This window comes from Marmota flaviventris, chromosome 7 (genome assembly GCF_047511675.1).
Source record: "Marmota flaviventris isolate mMarFla1 chromosome 7, mMarFla1.hap1, whole genome shotgun sequence".
Lineage (NCBI taxonomy): Eukaryota > Metazoa > Chordata > Mammalia > Rodentia > Sciuridae > Marmota > Marmota flaviventris.
The window spans coordinates 20897423-20914013 of NC_092504.1; the positions used below are offsets into that span (position 1 = coordinate 20897423).

Consider the following 16591-nt stretch of genomic DNA (forward strand, 5'->3'; position numbering starts at 1 on the left):
AGTCAGCCCATTCAAACTATTATGGACTGATTAGGTTATAGCTCTCGTAATATGATCTTTTACCATTCCTGCATTTACAGAGGAGCTTTTGTGTGACACCTCATATCCAAACCATCACACACTTTCCCTGGTCTTTAAGAGCTCATGTCCATCTTACAATGTGAAATGCATTTATTTATCTCCAGGAGTCCCATAATCTTAAGAGTTTTAGCATTGCCCAAAAGTCCAAGTTACATATATCCAATATACAGTGGTACAGAGTACATATTTCCATTTTAAAAGGGAGGAATAGGGACAGAGAGAGAAGGGATGGATCAAAACAAAACTAAAACCCAACTAGGCAAACGGGTCCTTTTATTCCATCTATAGTTTCTAGGACAAAAGGCAAATAAATGTGCTCCCCAAACGGAGCACCTTTAATCTTGCCTGTTGTGCTCTTGGCCTCTCCCTTAGCCTGATTCTCTCTTAATCCAGCAGCTTTTCTTCAGCAAACAGTCCACTTTACTGGTACCTCTTATTCTAGGATCTCCATTCCAGCTTTGGCTTTACCTTCACAGCTTTACATATCATCCTCTCACATTGAGATTCTGACCTTGCTATACTTTGTCTGGCTTCCTAAGCCTTTCTTTGAAATTTTGGTGGAAACCTCCATGATCCCTTAGCTCCAAATACCTACATTCCTGCAGAATGAACACCATGGGGATGATGCCAAGGTCTGCTGACAGCTTGAAGACTAAATAGCCAGGCCTCCTTGGACAAATGCTGCAGTGGCCTCTGAGTACTTAGGTGGCTGAGCATAGTGAAACAACTTCCTAGGTTCCCCTGTGCAGGCATGGTGCCCCCCAGCATCTTTTTTACAGGAATTTTCCCTTCTATATTCTGAGCCTATAATAGGTGTGGTCTTATAAATTCCTGAGATGCCCTCAAACCAGCTCTCCTATTGTCTCTGCATGAAGCACTTAGCACCTCTTAGTGGCTATACTCTCTTTAAAAATCACACTCTTCTTGACCACAGTTTTACATGCACTCTTCTGGTTAAACTATAAGTTTTTAAAATCCTTTAGCTCTGCTTTTTGATCATGATTCTCACAGTAAACCTTGCTAAAAGTTACCAGCAAAACCCATGCCACTGACTCAATTCTGTGCTCCCTGCATATTTTTCTGCCAGATTAATTAGTCCAAATTTAGTCTCTTACGAAGTCTCAGGACATGAGCAAAACAGATCTAAGTTCTTTATCAGAATGTAGTATGAATGGCCTGTAGCCCAATTCCAAGTAGAGTCATATTCAATTGTAGGGCTGTACTGTTTACTGATCCCAGAGAAAGAACTTGTAGGACTCAATAGAGAGATTTGAGAAATTTTATTACTCATGCATTCCTCTATGGTGGCAGCCAGAATTACAGTGGAGGATCCTACCATCCTACAAGCAGAAGGAATATAAGGGGTAGGTTGCATGCTCACTGTGCAGGTGGAGTTCTTCAGATGTCTTATGAGTATAGTCTTTTACTTTATAACCGTAGTCACTCTGCTTTGATTCTCACCTAAAGATTGGAGATAAAGGAAGTGGGCAACTCTCCCTTTCCATTTTCTTCTTTATTCTTTAGAGTCCTCCTAATTTCACATCAGTCTTTCCTAGACCCTGATTAGTATTTAACCCAACACCTGTTCCCTTCCTCTATTTCCTTAATTATCATTTTCTTTAGAGTCATTCTTATCTCAGCACAAGCTTTCCTAGACTCTGATTAATGTTTCCCTAAAATTCCATTCCTTTAGTGCCTTAAAAGCCCCTTAACGGTCCTCACAGTCACATACTGCCGCTTGTCTTCTGTGAAGCCCTTGTGGTAGGGATTTGGAGGCACATTGCATTCATATTCTACAGTACAAACAGCATGAATCCATCAGCAGCCATGCTAAGGTTATGAAGATAACATATAAGGTATACTAGTTCTATGCTGAGGGAAAGGAGGATAACCATTTAGGAGTATATCAATTGAAACAGCATCAATAGCATTAATTTGTTGAGGCACTTGGTTTAAAGCATTAGTAATATTGTATTCATCATTAGTTGTATGTATTTTTTTTTTTTTTTTGAGAAAAAGGAAAAAATTTATTGCTTTGCTAGCAAAGGAGAAACCCAGGGACTCCTGTCCCAAAGGCTGTAAGTCTGCCCATCAGCAGGAACTAGGTGCTTTTACAAGAGGTGACTCAAAGGCTACCAGTTATATATACTTAACGTTCTGTTCCTAAGACTGTACGTACTACACCTTGTGCAGCCATAATCATATATAGTGCCATTTTGTTTTAAAAACCATCTTTCTTTTGTGAGTAGTTTTTCCTCATTTAACAAGGCTATGCTATGTTTCATCTGATGAAGAGATGTTGAGCAGTGTGGGAGGTTAGAGCCAGTACCTGAGATTCCACATCAATCACTGCATCTGGTAGGGAAAGAACAGCTTACAAGTAGACTCACCAGTAGGCATGGTGCTGCGTTGTGTGGCATACCTTTATGCTCTCCCAGTTCCTACGTGTATATGGTAGAAGAAGGAGAACTTAGACTAGGACACAAGGCAAGTACATTGTCCTTTCCAGTGGTAAGGTAGGTAAGGCCATCCATAGGGCCCACATATCCACAGTACACACCATGACCGTATTGGTGACATAAAGGAAAGCTGTCTTTTTAACTGTAATTTGAATTGCTACCTTCCATGAAGGCCCATTCCATTTACTCAGGTACTGAAGAGATATGTAATGTTTCTCTAATTAAAGCAAAAGTTTTATTTAGTAGCCATTTGGTGGGTGAGTGTTTTTAGTCTGGTTTTGTGTTATTCAAGTTCATTCCATTGCATTTACAAGTTGGGCTACCCAGGGAAGTCTGTGTGCTGTTATCACAGGGAATTCTGAGCAGATCCAACATTTGGTTTGGGTAGCATGATAGGTAACTTCTATTGCCCAGTCCAGGAATAGGTTACTTGTTGATGACCTATGGAGAATATGACAGGGGTATAATAGGCACCAGTAATGATAAATCAGCTCTGTGAAACAGTATACAATGTTAGAATGTTGCCTACACTGTAGGCTTGCCTGGACAACTGTACCATATCAACCTTTGCACTTCAGGGATAGAGAGAGAATAAGACACCTCTAGAGTACAAAACTGCCATAAGCTGATAGAAAGTGTTCCTTGGGTGCTGACACCCAAGAGTAGCATTACATGTAATTATGAGGGCCAGGTTCCCAACACAGTAGGCTTTACTTGTAAATTTTGACATCCTTTCTCCCCTCAAGTGGTCAGTAAGGCAAATCACTGGGGGCTACTTATACATCCCCCATGGGGTCAACTCATGCTTCTTGTCTCCAAAGTGATGTTTTGAAGAGCTGGTAACAGTAGGTAGTTACTTTTGTCCTAGACTGGTTTAAGTGTTCTTTATCTGTAACCTTAATGCTATTGGACATGGGCAAGATAACAGAAATATCCATGGTTGGCCTTTCCATGTGAAGGCAAATGGGTCTTGACTCTTAGCAGCTGTATCTATGCTAAAGAAGGTATTAGCAAAGGTCTAGCACATAGTTCTAGTTGCCAATTGAGTGCTAAGCTCATTTAGAATGATGGCTATATTGGGAATGGCTGCATAAAGTGGAGGGATCACCTTATTTAATGCCCTGTAGTCCACTGTCAAGTTCTGCTTGTCTTTCTTATTGTTCACACAGAGAGTTAAAAGTACTGTGGATTAAGCAAATTTTATTTACTTTAGCTAGTTTATATATGGTCTCCATTAATTCTTGATGGCTACTGAGGAGCTGATTTTGTTTGGTGGCAATAATTCAGGGATATAGGCAAAATGGCAGGGCGGTAGCTGAGTGTGATGGCATACACCTGTAATCCCAGTGGCTCAGGAGGCTGAACCAGGAGGATCACACATTCAAAGCCAGCCTCAGCAACATAACAAGGCCCTAAGCAACTCAGTGAGACCCTATCTCAAAATAAAAAATAAAAAGGGCTATGGATGTGGTTCAGTGGTTAAGCCTCCCTGGGTTCAATTTCTGGTGCCAAAAAAAAAAAAAAAAAAAAAAAAAAAAAACCCAAACAAAAATAGCAGGGGGGTGTTCAGCATGCCTTTTAATATTGGCTTTACAGCTGACACATGCTTAATCTCCTAATAACACAAACAGAACTCCCCCACAAGACATCAGCACCTATTATATATTAAGGAGCTGGAGTTGGTAGTGGGTGGATGGAAGGTATCCATCCATGCTGTAATGTTAACATTATGTCTTGGACCCTAACTGTCCCCTGAACCCCATATCCAACAGCATCAGTTAACTTGCCTGAGAGTTTATTGGGTTTGCCATATATCAGTGTACATTCAGCTCCTTTGTCCACCAGTGCTTGCTCTGAATATTTCTTGAAAACCAATGTGTTGCCAGTTTTGTGAATGGTCTCTGATCCAGAGATGGGGACCTCTGAAACTTGACCTACCCCCTAATTGTCACACAACCATAGGCTCAAAGATTCCTCAAGGGGAGCTGTGGACTCTGCTTCCATTACATCTTCTAATAGGAGAGGCTTGTCTTTGTCTCTTTTTGAAGAAGTCCAGTCTACCTTTTCCTTATTGACAGGTAATGGATGAAACCTCTTGGGCTTTAGCAATTGCTTTTTATACCTACCAATGGTAGTGAGGCATTAGGTTGTTTATCTATTTTCCTTTCATTCATTCCTTCTGCAATCAAGTCTCCCCACTTCAGTCTATGATAGACTCAAAGAGGTCCTTCCGCTTTGGGCTTTTTTTCAGACTCGCATTTTCTCCTATAATCTTTCTGTCTCTGCTACATCTGCTGTCACATTGTACTGCTTGCTGGAGTGACTGCCCTGTTAATAGGGATAATACTGATTACCTGGGCACCATAAATAGATGGAGGGGCCACATGTAACACTGCATTCCTAATCCTGACAGTAAAAACAGTCTGTTTCTGGGAAAGGCTACATATAAATAGTTTGTTTTATTTCCATTTCCCACAAATAGCTCTGTAGTTCTTCCATACCATAGGTGTCCAGGTGCCTCTAGGCACCTGGAACATCTCCCAAATTTGGCCATATATTGTGAGTGGTGAAAAGCTTCCAAGCTAGTAATGACCCTGCAGTATCATCAGCAGTACTGGTGTAAAGCCGCTGACGTAAAGCAGGGTGAGCAGTTTCTGAAGCCACTTTAGAACTATAGTTCTATATCATCCCCTCTGCTCCATCATCCTGCAGGTGGAACAACCATGCCAGTATATGTTCTTTCATTTTCTGCTTGAACTTGGACTCCAGTTTCACCATCTCTGTGAGAGGATAGGGTCTTCTGGCAGTATGTATATCTCTCTCTGGAGTGGAGAACAGGTCTGGATCTGCCCACTCAGGCCACTCCTGCTGGGTCTTTAACTTTTATATCATTGCTGATCTAGTTTCCATTATATCATCACCCTCCACCTCAACTTCGGAGTCACTAGAAATAATAGACTCTGTGAGTGGATCCCGTCTGAAAGTCCTAATTTTCACTAACTCCCTAATATGGACTATGCACTTGTGATGATCCTTCAGTTTAGCAAAGCAGCATGTCATAACCTGTAGACACACATCTGTTAATTTTAAGTCAAACAGCACATCCCTGCTTCAACCTGCTCTAAACAAGCTCCTCTTTCTAGTGTCCACTCTTCCTGTACTCTAGGAATTTAGCCTGAGTTGCTAACTCCCATTATCTGGCTAACTTTAATGCACAAAGCAGTGGCCATGCCAGTGCTGCCATGAATTCTCCGTTTCCTTTTACTTTGCATGGCTACTTTGGATGCTGTTTCCAATTCTCTCAGCAATCCCTCTGGGGTTTTCAGGGTGTTCTCGTACTCATGTGGTAGTCCCCATCCCTCTAATAGGGAATCCCCCTCAAACCATATCAAGGCTTATGACCAGCTTGGGATTTCCCCATGTTCTTTCCCAACTCCACAGTAAACTCAACATGTTCCTCTTTGGGATCCTGCCAGCTACACCAGTTGTTCAATCCCAGGGCTGCAAATACCCCAGCATACTATTTACTGATCCCACAGAAAGAACTTTAAGAACTCAACAGAGAAGTTTTGGACATTTTATTTTTCATGCAGTCCTCTGCAGTGGCAGACTGGATTACAAGTGAGGGCTGCACTGCTTCTATAAGCAGAGGAAATATATGAGCTAGGTTGCATGCTCGCTGCATAGGTACAATTCTTCAAATGTTTTATGAGTAGTCTTTCACTTTTCATTTTATGAGTAGTCTTTTACTTTTCAACCACGCTGCTTTGATCCTTACCTAAAGATTGGAGATAAGGGAAGGGTCCAACTTCACCTCTCCATTTCCTTCATTATTACATTCTTTAGAGTCCTACTTATCTCATTGCAAACTTTCCTACTATTTCTACTACTAGAAATAGGAAACTGAAATGTCCAGTAAGCTTAGATTTTTTTTTAGTATCAGAGTCAACCAAGATATCCTGCTAGTACTCTTTAGGATTTGGGAATATGATGCATTGAATGGAATCTGCTTAACTCTGCTTTGAAAAGGAATACGGATTTGACAGTTTGACTCTTCTCCTATGGCCTGGTTCAGTTACCATCATCTGTGGCCTAGATAATTGCAGTAGCTGCCTAATTGGTCTTCCTGTGTATAGTTGGGAAGGTTTAAATGTACTCTTTTCTCTTCATATTTTCAATAATTTTAGTCATTAAAATGAGCTGACAATGTGTAGATTAACAGGGAAAAAAGCAAAGAGATCTTTTAATATGCTTAAGCACAGTAGCCCTCATAGAGGGGTAAGATGGCTGAATTTTATTTAGAGCTAAATGAAAGGATAGAGTAGTGGGCTTCTTGGAAAAAATGAGGTAGACCAAACTGGCAGCACAGGAGAATATTTGTCTTGTTGTACAGATGAATTCTTCCAGGTAACAGACTCTCTCTGGGCCACCTGTCTGATACCTCATCTCTTATTTCTCCAAAAACAGTATTTCCGGTACCCACCTCCTGCCCCACACAAAAAAGTATTTCCTAGAGAGAAAGGTAGATGTCAGATAGAAATGCCTCTTTCTGCATGTGTTATTTATTTTACTGATGTGGGCTTCTTTTTACAAAAAGACAGCTTTTCATAGCCATTCCTGTGTCTGCAGAAGTTTTTAGTTTCTAAGAATAATCAACTTGAAATTTGTCAAGGAAATGTATTTAAGGTATTATACTTGTGCTGTGCTGTAGCCTGTTATTCACCAGGAAAGGTATTCTACTCAAAATAGAAGTATGATCTGTTCAAACCCATGTAGCATCACAGGTCTTTACAAAGACCTGCCACACGCTCTGTCTTCTCCTCCCAGCTCTCTCATCTTTCTCTTCTCTTCTTTTTATCCATCTCCTTCATTCACTGCTTCATCCAAGCTGGATTTCTTGCTGCTCTACAAATGTTGGAATGGTGGTATCCTTATCTGCATAAAATCTATATCAAGGAAGTTCTTTCTGTAAGGTCTACCCTGATTACTCTTTTTAAAATAAGCAAACCACACCCCATTTTTACTCTTTTTTTCTCCTTAGCACTTATGACCCTTCTTACTCAGCTTTATACTCGCCTTCTAAGATACTATAGAACTGACCTATTCGTCACATTTGTGTTCTTTCTGCCCACTTCCTATGTAAACCTTAGAGAGCAGGGTCGTTTTAAAACAATTTTTAAATGTATTCTTTTTAGTTATACATGTTAGTAGAATGCATTTTAACATATCATACACACATGGTGTATAACTTCCCATTTTTGTGATTATATATGACATGGAGTTACACTGCTCATGTATTCATATATGAACATAGGAAAGTTATGTTCAATTCATTATACTGTCTTTCCCATTCCCATCCCCTCTTTCTTCCCTCCAGTCCTCTCTGTCCTATCTGGTGAACAGCCCCTCCACCCCCTTGTTGTGAGTCAGCATCTGCATATCAGGGAAAGCATTTGGCCTTTGGTCTTTTGGTTTTTTGGGATGAGCTTATTTTACATAGCATGATACTCTCCAGTTCCATCCATTTACCAGCAAATGCCATAATCTTATTCTTCTTTATGGTTGAGTAATATTCCACTGTGTGTATGTATCACATTTTCTTTATTCATTCATCTGTTGAAGGACACCTAGGCTGGTTCCATAGCTTAGCTATTGTGAATCAAGCTGCTGTAAACATTGATGTGGCTGCATCAGTATTGCAGGCTGATTTTGAGTCCTTTGGGTATATACTGAGGAGTGGGATAACTAGGTCAGATGGTGTGGTTCCATCCCAAGTTTTCTGAGAAAACTCCATACTTCTTTACAGAGTAATTGTACCAATTTGTAGTCCCACCAGCAATGTTTGAGAGTAACTTTCCCCCATATCCTCATCAACATTTATTGTTACTTGTAGTGTTGATAATTGCCATACTGACTGGAGTGAGATGAAATATCAGTGTAGTTTTAATTTGCATATCTCTAATTGCTAGTGATATTAAACATTTTTCATATATTTGTTGACCGATTATATTTCTTCTTCTGTGAAGTGTCTGTTCAGTTCCTCTGCACATTTATTAATTGCATTATTTGTTTTTTGGTGTTAATTTTTTTGAGTTGTTTATGTATCCTGGAGATTAATGCTCTTTCTGTGGTGCTGGTAGCAAAGATTTTCTCTCATTCGGTAGGCTCTCTCTCTTCACATTATTGTTTTCTTTGCTGTGGAGAAACTTTTTAGTTTGATACCACCCCTTTTTTGATTCTTGATTTTATTTCTTGCATTTTAGGAATTCGTTTCCTAAGCCTACATGATGGAGATTTGATCCTACTTTTTCTTGTAGTAGGTGCAGGTGTCTGGAGTAATGACTAGGTCCTTGATCCACTTTGAGTTGAGTTTTGTTCAGGGTGAGAGATAGGGATCTAATTTCATCTTATTACATACGGATTTCCAGTTTTCCCAACACCATTTGTTGAAAAGGCTATCTTTTCTCCAATGTATGTTTATGGTGCCTTTATCTAGTATGAGATAACTGTATGCATGTGGGTTTGTCTCTGTGTCTTCTATTCTGTACCATTGGTCTTCATGTCTGTTTTGGTGCCAATACCATGCTATTTTTGTTACTGTAGCTCTAGTATAATTTAAGGTCTGGTATTGTGATGCCTCCTGAGAGCAGGGATCTTTGTCTGTTTTGTTTATTACTATATCATCACATAAGGGAACTCTGACCTTCAAGTTTTTGGTCTTACTGTTGAGATCTCTTGTGATCCTAGAGAACGTTTGTGGGTTGGTTTTTAAGCTTAAGAGCTTTTCAAGTGAATAGCCTCTTCTACTTCTTTTTCCCTAGATATTCTTCTTAATTTAAGATATTACTTGTGATATTAAGATATTACTTGTGATAGCAAGATGTCCCCCCAAGTCCATCTGTGGGCCTAAGTTATCTACTCCTTTTCTCCTAGTTCCAGTCTCCCACCTATCTTTAGGGGTCTAGGACTGGGAGTAGTAGAGGCAGGGCTTCTACTAGCACAGTTCCATGGAAGGGAAGGAAAAAGATTCAAGCAGCATAAACCTCCCTAAGAAGCTTTATAATGACAACTGATTTTCCCAACCCATTTCAGACTTTGTTTATTAAAGGGGTCATTTTAGGTGGGGCACTGTTGCTAGAGCACTGGTGGGACACAGCACGCAAAATGTCCAGGGCTCTGCTCTATGTTTTGTTTCTGTTTAAGATGTCTCTTGGAAAACAAGTGATTCTTCTGAAAAAGTTTGAGATTACTAAAGAGGAGATTTGAATGAACCTTGAATAATGATCTATAACTCAAGGTTGTTTAGTTGAATGTATACCAAAACATATGTGTACAACACATGTACATACATACACATTCATTCTTTGCCCCAAAATGCTGTTTCTCCAGTGGCAATTCATAACTTTTTTATTCTGATATTCAGTAAATATTTGTTGAATTAATGAAATTATAATTCCTTTTGAACATTGAATGCTCCATAATCTAATACATTAAATATTTTGACTGTAGTCATCTCTGTTATAATGTAATACATGTATTCCTAAACAACTTTTGCAAAATTATGAATTTAATATGACAAGAGTTTAGGGAAGAATATGGATGAAACAGACTACTCAAAACCTATGCATCTTTGTAACCAGTGTACTAACAGTACTAATGAAAATACTAGTACATGTAAAAAGAAATTTTAAATTCCTAACCAATAAATAGTACAGTAGATATAGGAATTTACATTAGAAATAATAAATGAAGATAACTTAATGGAAAGGGGGTACTGTGTTAGGTAGACTTAAAATTGTTAAAAAAATAAATCAATAAAAGGAAGAGAAAGACAAAATGCATGAAGATGAGAACTGAGCAAAAAGCATTTCCAAGACAGAAGCTGTGACTGAATTGATCTAAGAGAATGGAGAGGAGAATGGTCTCATCTTGCCAGGTTGATGGTTAGTATACTTTGTATCAATATGCTGTTTCTTGGCGATATGCAATGATATAGTATTTGGAAAAGTCCCATGCAAAATGATGGGACTTGTATATTGGCATGGTCCCTAATTACCAATTGCACATAAGCTAATTCATGTTATAGAAACATGTGCGGTAGAATGGCATATTTGTAACATGCTAAGCAGGCATTGTATTGGATCCCAGGTATTAACTGTGACTTTAAGATGGATGTGAGTTCTACCGAGCAATTTACTGACTTGGAAAGTTAAAATGAGCAAATAATGGCAATATAAGGCAATATGTGCAATAATAGAAGTAAGTTTAGAATAGGAGGTACTTAACTAAAGGGAGTGATTAAATTTCTTGTAAAATTATGTTCAGAAGGTATGTCTGGTGCGGACTAAAGAATGACCAGGAGTTCTCAAATGATAGGTAAGGAGGTATACCATAAACTGCAGTACCTTTACAACTTCTTTAGTTACCTGAATATTCGCTAGAAGTGGGAGTAGAAGTGGCATTCTGTAGAATGTATGTGGACTTCCAAACTATATAATTTTAAATCCTGTCTCTTTTAAAAAAAAAACATTAGTACTGAGCACATTTAAAAATTTACTTAAACTGGGCCCAGTGGCATTTGCCTGTAATCCTAGCAGCTTGGGAGGCTGAGGCAGGAGGATCATGAGTTCAAAGCCAGCCTCAGCAAAAGGGAGGTGCTAAGCAAATCAGTGAGACCCTGTCTCTGAATAAAATATAAAAAGGGCTGGGGACATGTCTCAGTAGTTGAGTACCCCTGAGTTCAATCCCCAGTATGCCCCCCACCTCAAAAAAATTCACTTAAAAATGTGATTCTTATGTGATGTAAATGTGTAATGTACTGAAAGTGCTTGGCACACCTGATAGGTACTTAGAAAATGTTGATTTCTCTTTAATAATATTGTATAAGTAAAAATGTTCAGCCATATTTAAAATTTTATAATATTTTTTATTTGGTCTCATAATATTCATATTTACCATCATAGTGTGCAAATGATGGTGAAATGTACTTAGTTTTTCTTTTAGAATGTTGTACACTGTGAAAAAGAAAAATTGTGTTATGCAGAAGTTGATTCTGACTTCAAATAGAAAAATTTCAACAGTGAAATCCTGTCTCTTTTAAAAAAATATTAGTACTGAGTACATTTAAAAATTTATTTAAGCTGGGCCTGGTGGCACTTGCCTGTAATCCCAGCAGCTTGGGACACATATTTTGTGTGTGCAGAGAACGTTTGATCAAGTTGCACATGGGGACAGTCTAACACTAATGAAAGCCATTTAATAAACTACTATTAGATTTCATAAAGATTGTGATAAATTCTGCAAGGTGCAAGAATTACTAGATATAGTTAAATTGTAGTCAGGTATCTAATGAAGAAAAATGTAGATAGAAAATTATTGATTGTGTACAAAATTTGGGGAGTAGAAATAGATAAATTGATTAAATAATGTTTCAGAACCAGAAACTCACTGAGTTAGTTATAGAATATGGTTCTATACCTTGAGATAATCTTTCTATCCTGCTCAACACAGATCTTATTCTACCTAAAGCCACTGTGTAATTTGAGACTTTACAAATTGAATAGCTATTTGAAAGTATAGGAAAGTGATTTTTTTTTTCTTCTAAAGGATTAGAATTCTAAAGGAACTGAAATAGTCTGAGAGAAGAGAAGATATAGGCATTTAGTAATGGTTGTTTTCAAGTGTATACAAAGCCTAGCCAGAGAGAAATAAGCAAATATATTTTAAACATGACATAAAAGGAAATGTAAAGGAAAATAAATTCCTGACCATGGATATTAAATTCCTAAAAGTAAGGGGGAACTATAAATATTTTCTTTATATAGCTTCTTTATATTTATAAGATTTTTCTTCTGTGGGTGAAATATAGGTAGATTTCGAAATGTTGATAAAATCTACCAACTTATTGTTGGTTTTTATGTAGAATTAAAAAAGGTAAGTGAATCAGGTTATATTGTTTAGTATTATCCATAGAGTAACTCAGAACAGAAGCTTTGCAGATTTTATCAGGTAACATTTTATCAGTTTTTATTTGTGGATGTAATGTGCATAACCAGTCACTAGAGGAATATAAGAAAGTGTAAGATAACATTTTTCTCCTGAAGGAGTTTAACAGTATTTTGCTCATATACAGATGAAAAGTTAAGTGGAAATCCAATATGGTTTGATTAAATACTCTGTAAGTAGTACTATTTTAGGATTTATAGAGAATGGGCAGGTTTATTATGTGGAAGACTTCATTGGGGGAGATGGCTTCTTAATGAGATTTTCAAAAATATAAAAGTTTCTTAGAAATGAGAAAGGGATATATACAAGTTAGGAATTAACACAACTAAATGAGTAAGTGTATTTTCTAAATTCTTCAAATAAGCATAATTTACAAATCAAAAATGTAATAATTTTTTAGTATATGTGAGATGATACGTGCTGTTTTTATATCTGTCTTTTGCTATTAACATATAGTGCTGGGCTGGGGTTGTGGCTCAGTGGTAGAGCGCTTGTCTAGCATGTGCGAGGCACTGGGTTCGATTCTCAGCGCCACATATAAATAAGTAAATAAAATAAAGGCCCAAGAACAACTAATAAAATATTTAAAAAAAACATATAGTTCTTAATCTTTCTGGATCTTAGTTCTGTCATCTGTTAAATGGGAGTGAAAATTGTCTACCACTTAAGATTGTTGAGACGAAAATGAATGTGTTCTTGTAAAATGTTTGAAACCGTGCCTAGCACAAAGCAAATGAATACGTGTTTTATTGTATTTTTTGTAAGAAAAATGTGATCCATAGTGCTGAAAAGAGGTCTCCAAGTTGGGCATTAGTGATGGGTCAGAGATGGGGGAACAAGACTGTGTTTTAATCTGATGTGCTGCTCCAAGGATGGCAAGTAAGATTCCACTCAATCCATGGTGGTTGCCTAGAGCACTCTATTAAAAGAAGCTTGGTTTATGTCTGTCTCAGAAGGAAAGAAGGATATCATTGTAGCAGTTACTGATTAGCAGTATTTACAGTGTGTGTGTGGCGGGGGGGGAGGTTGTAGGATGCTTAGCATTTTAATCATCATGGGGATCTATTGCATTTCCTGTTGTAGAAAGCCTTGCAATACAGAATTGTTATAGGAAGATGCATTTATTTTATGCAGGAAGATTAGCATTTAGCTGTGATGTAGACTTGAATGGAAAGAGCAAAACATTCTGAATTCTGAGAAATATTTTAAAGGAACTGTTGGATTAACTTTTCCTCTGTTTAGAATAAATTCCAGTTTTTATTTTTTCTCTTTGTGATTTTGGACCCATTGAACTTGAAAGGGTTTGTTTAACTTGTGCATACAGTTAACATTTTTTTATTGTTATTAATTGCTTATGAGCAAGACATTGTTCTAGATGCTAAGAATACAGAATGTGTCCCCTATCTTTGACCTGTCCACAATCTGATAATGGAGAAAGATCTATTAACAAGTAATCAAGGGATATGCTATGATCTGTAATTGAGATTATATAGAAGGAACTGGAATAATAAAAGGGAAGCACATCTGTCTGTCTTGAGAATTAAAAGAGGATTGCATTTATCTTACCATGGGACATTTATTTTCATCTCTTGTCACCCCTTTACTGGGAAACAATCTGCTAGATTAATAGCTCTGAGAGTATTTGTAAAATAATACAACACATTTAAAACACAAAAGTACTTACTATGCTACAAATGCCGATGCTACAAATTTTAACACTTGTCACCTTCCATAGAAGACTTAACAGTTTTAAGAGAAGCTCCTTTTATGCTAAGAGCCATTAAATAGAGATATTGGGTTTTCATTATTCACAGAAGCAGTTTATATACAAGGGGAGGCATGTTCTTGAGGTGGAGTCTAGTGTTTAGAATGACAAATGTCATCATATGCACCACTACAAAAAGTCTTTTGTAGTTGAAGTTTCTTCTATGTTAAAAATAGGTGTCACAAACATGTGGTTCATTTACTCTATCAAGCAACATTTAAGGGAGCTTGGGGCGCGGGTTGCTAAAAATGTATTGTAAATATTTTTTGATTAGTTTGTACATGAGGTAACCACTGTTCTACATTAATCAGAATTGCTTTTTGTACCTCATACTAAGTGTGTACTTGATTCCTTTATAATCAAACAGCTCTCTTTATATTACAAATTTATTTAAATGAGTTCAGAGCATTCACAGTAAGTTTCTGATCTGTGTTAATCATGATCCCATGTTAGCATTTCAATGTCTTTGTCCTTTTCATTTCATATGTACCCAGGACTGTTTTGGTTTTATGTTTTCTTCTTTCCTTTTTCTTAAAATGTTGATATTATTTCTTTTACTTGAGGACACATGAATTTTGGGTTATTGCACTATTGATGTGCCAGTATTAATAATACCTTTTTAATTTGTTGAAGACACTTAATTTTTTTTTTAATAGTGATGATTGAGCCTAGGAGCACTCTACCACTGAACTACATCTGCACTCTTTTTAATTATTGTTTTTTAATTTAAATTTTGAGATGACAGGGTCTTGCTAAGTTATTGAGCCTGGCCTTGAACTTGTGATCTTCCTGTCTGAAACTCCTGAGTAGTATAGTAGTTATAGTATAGTAGTAGGCCTATACTATGACACCAGCCCAAGTGCCTTTTTAAATAGATCATTCTTTGTTTTATTTTGAAGTAGAGAATACCTCTCAGAAGAGGATGGAGAGATCATCTGCTTCTCATATACATCTCTTTGTGCTTTAGAAAATTGGACCATTTCTATTCTGTAGGCATATATGAAGTAAACATGTTTTGAACCTCATTTTTCTCATATAAGAAGTTTACCAGTATATTAGTCATCATATGAGGATTTCTTATGATTTAAGGAAGCACTATTTTAAGATTGATTGTGAATTTGCCTTATTATTATTTGCCTAATACACCTAAATTATTCTACATTTCTCCTCTGCTGTGTTCACAGACTCAAGGGATACCTCAAGTTTGGAGTACAATAGCAGAACCTTCTGCAGAAGGTAAAAATGAGGACTGTCCAATTTTCACTGTTTGTGATGGACTATCTAGAAAACAGCAGGCTTTTTTGAACATCATGTTGTTCTTTCCTTCCTTTCCTTAATTTCCCCAACAGTTGAGAATCAGTTGCATATGGATGTATGTTCAATTTTGCTTTATCAGCTCTTGGTTTGGAAAAGGGATGAGTAGAAGGACTCTGGATACGGTCCTGGATGTTCAAATGTATGTTTTTGTAGGAGATTTCATATATTAAATTCTGTTTTAATGGGACATACATTTACTTCCAGTAACAAATCCTCTGAGAGGGAAATGAGGAAAACCACCCCATTTACAATAGCCTCAAAAAAAAAAAAAAAAAAAAAAAAAGGTTTCCTTTTCTTTCTTTTCTTTTTTTTTTAAATCTTCTCTTTTCAAACAGCTCTTAGGGTTACTTAGGTTCCACTAAATGTACTTAGCATTTTGGATTCAACTGTAATAGAAATAAAATAAATAATAATAAAAATAAAAATTTAAAGGTATTAGATAGGTTCTTCAGTTTGAATACAGCCTTGGCTTGTTTCTGAAAATTAACATTTTAATTATTCTGAAATGTATCTTTATATACACATATTATATATAAATATATGGTTCAGAGGAAATGAATGATGAAAAAGTAGGATAAATCACATAGCAGTTTTGTATACTTTATATTTTAAAATCTTTTTTTAACTCTATGGATGGTTAGTCTGGATGGAATAAAACACATGAAACTTAAATTGTTTAATTTTCTCATCTAGTTTTATATTTTAAAGGTAAGATTATCTACAATAGGAGGTCCTCAGCAAGCAGTTCTCTAACACTTGTATAGTTCTTTGTTTCTCTCTTTGCTTCAGAATGAATTCTTTCAGAATGTTGGAAATAATGAACCATTTAGATACTTTTTATTTTATAATGTTTGTAAGTAGACACTTAAATTACTATTTTGAATTTTGAATCTAGATTAGTCTGAAAAAGTGAAATAGCAAGTATCAATATCTCATGGAAAGAAATTTAGTGTTTACTTCCATC

The 16591-nt window shown here is 36.8% G+C and overlaps 1 protein-coding gene across 5 annotated transcripts in view; it reads left to right on the forward strand.

Annotated features, from left to right (window-relative positions):
• The window catches only part of Stim2 (stromal interaction molecule 2), a 163268-nt gene that overhangs the window by 93297 nt on the left and 53380 nt on the right, over nt 1-16591 (forward strand). The gene's annotated exons all lie outside the window — the stretch shown is intronic.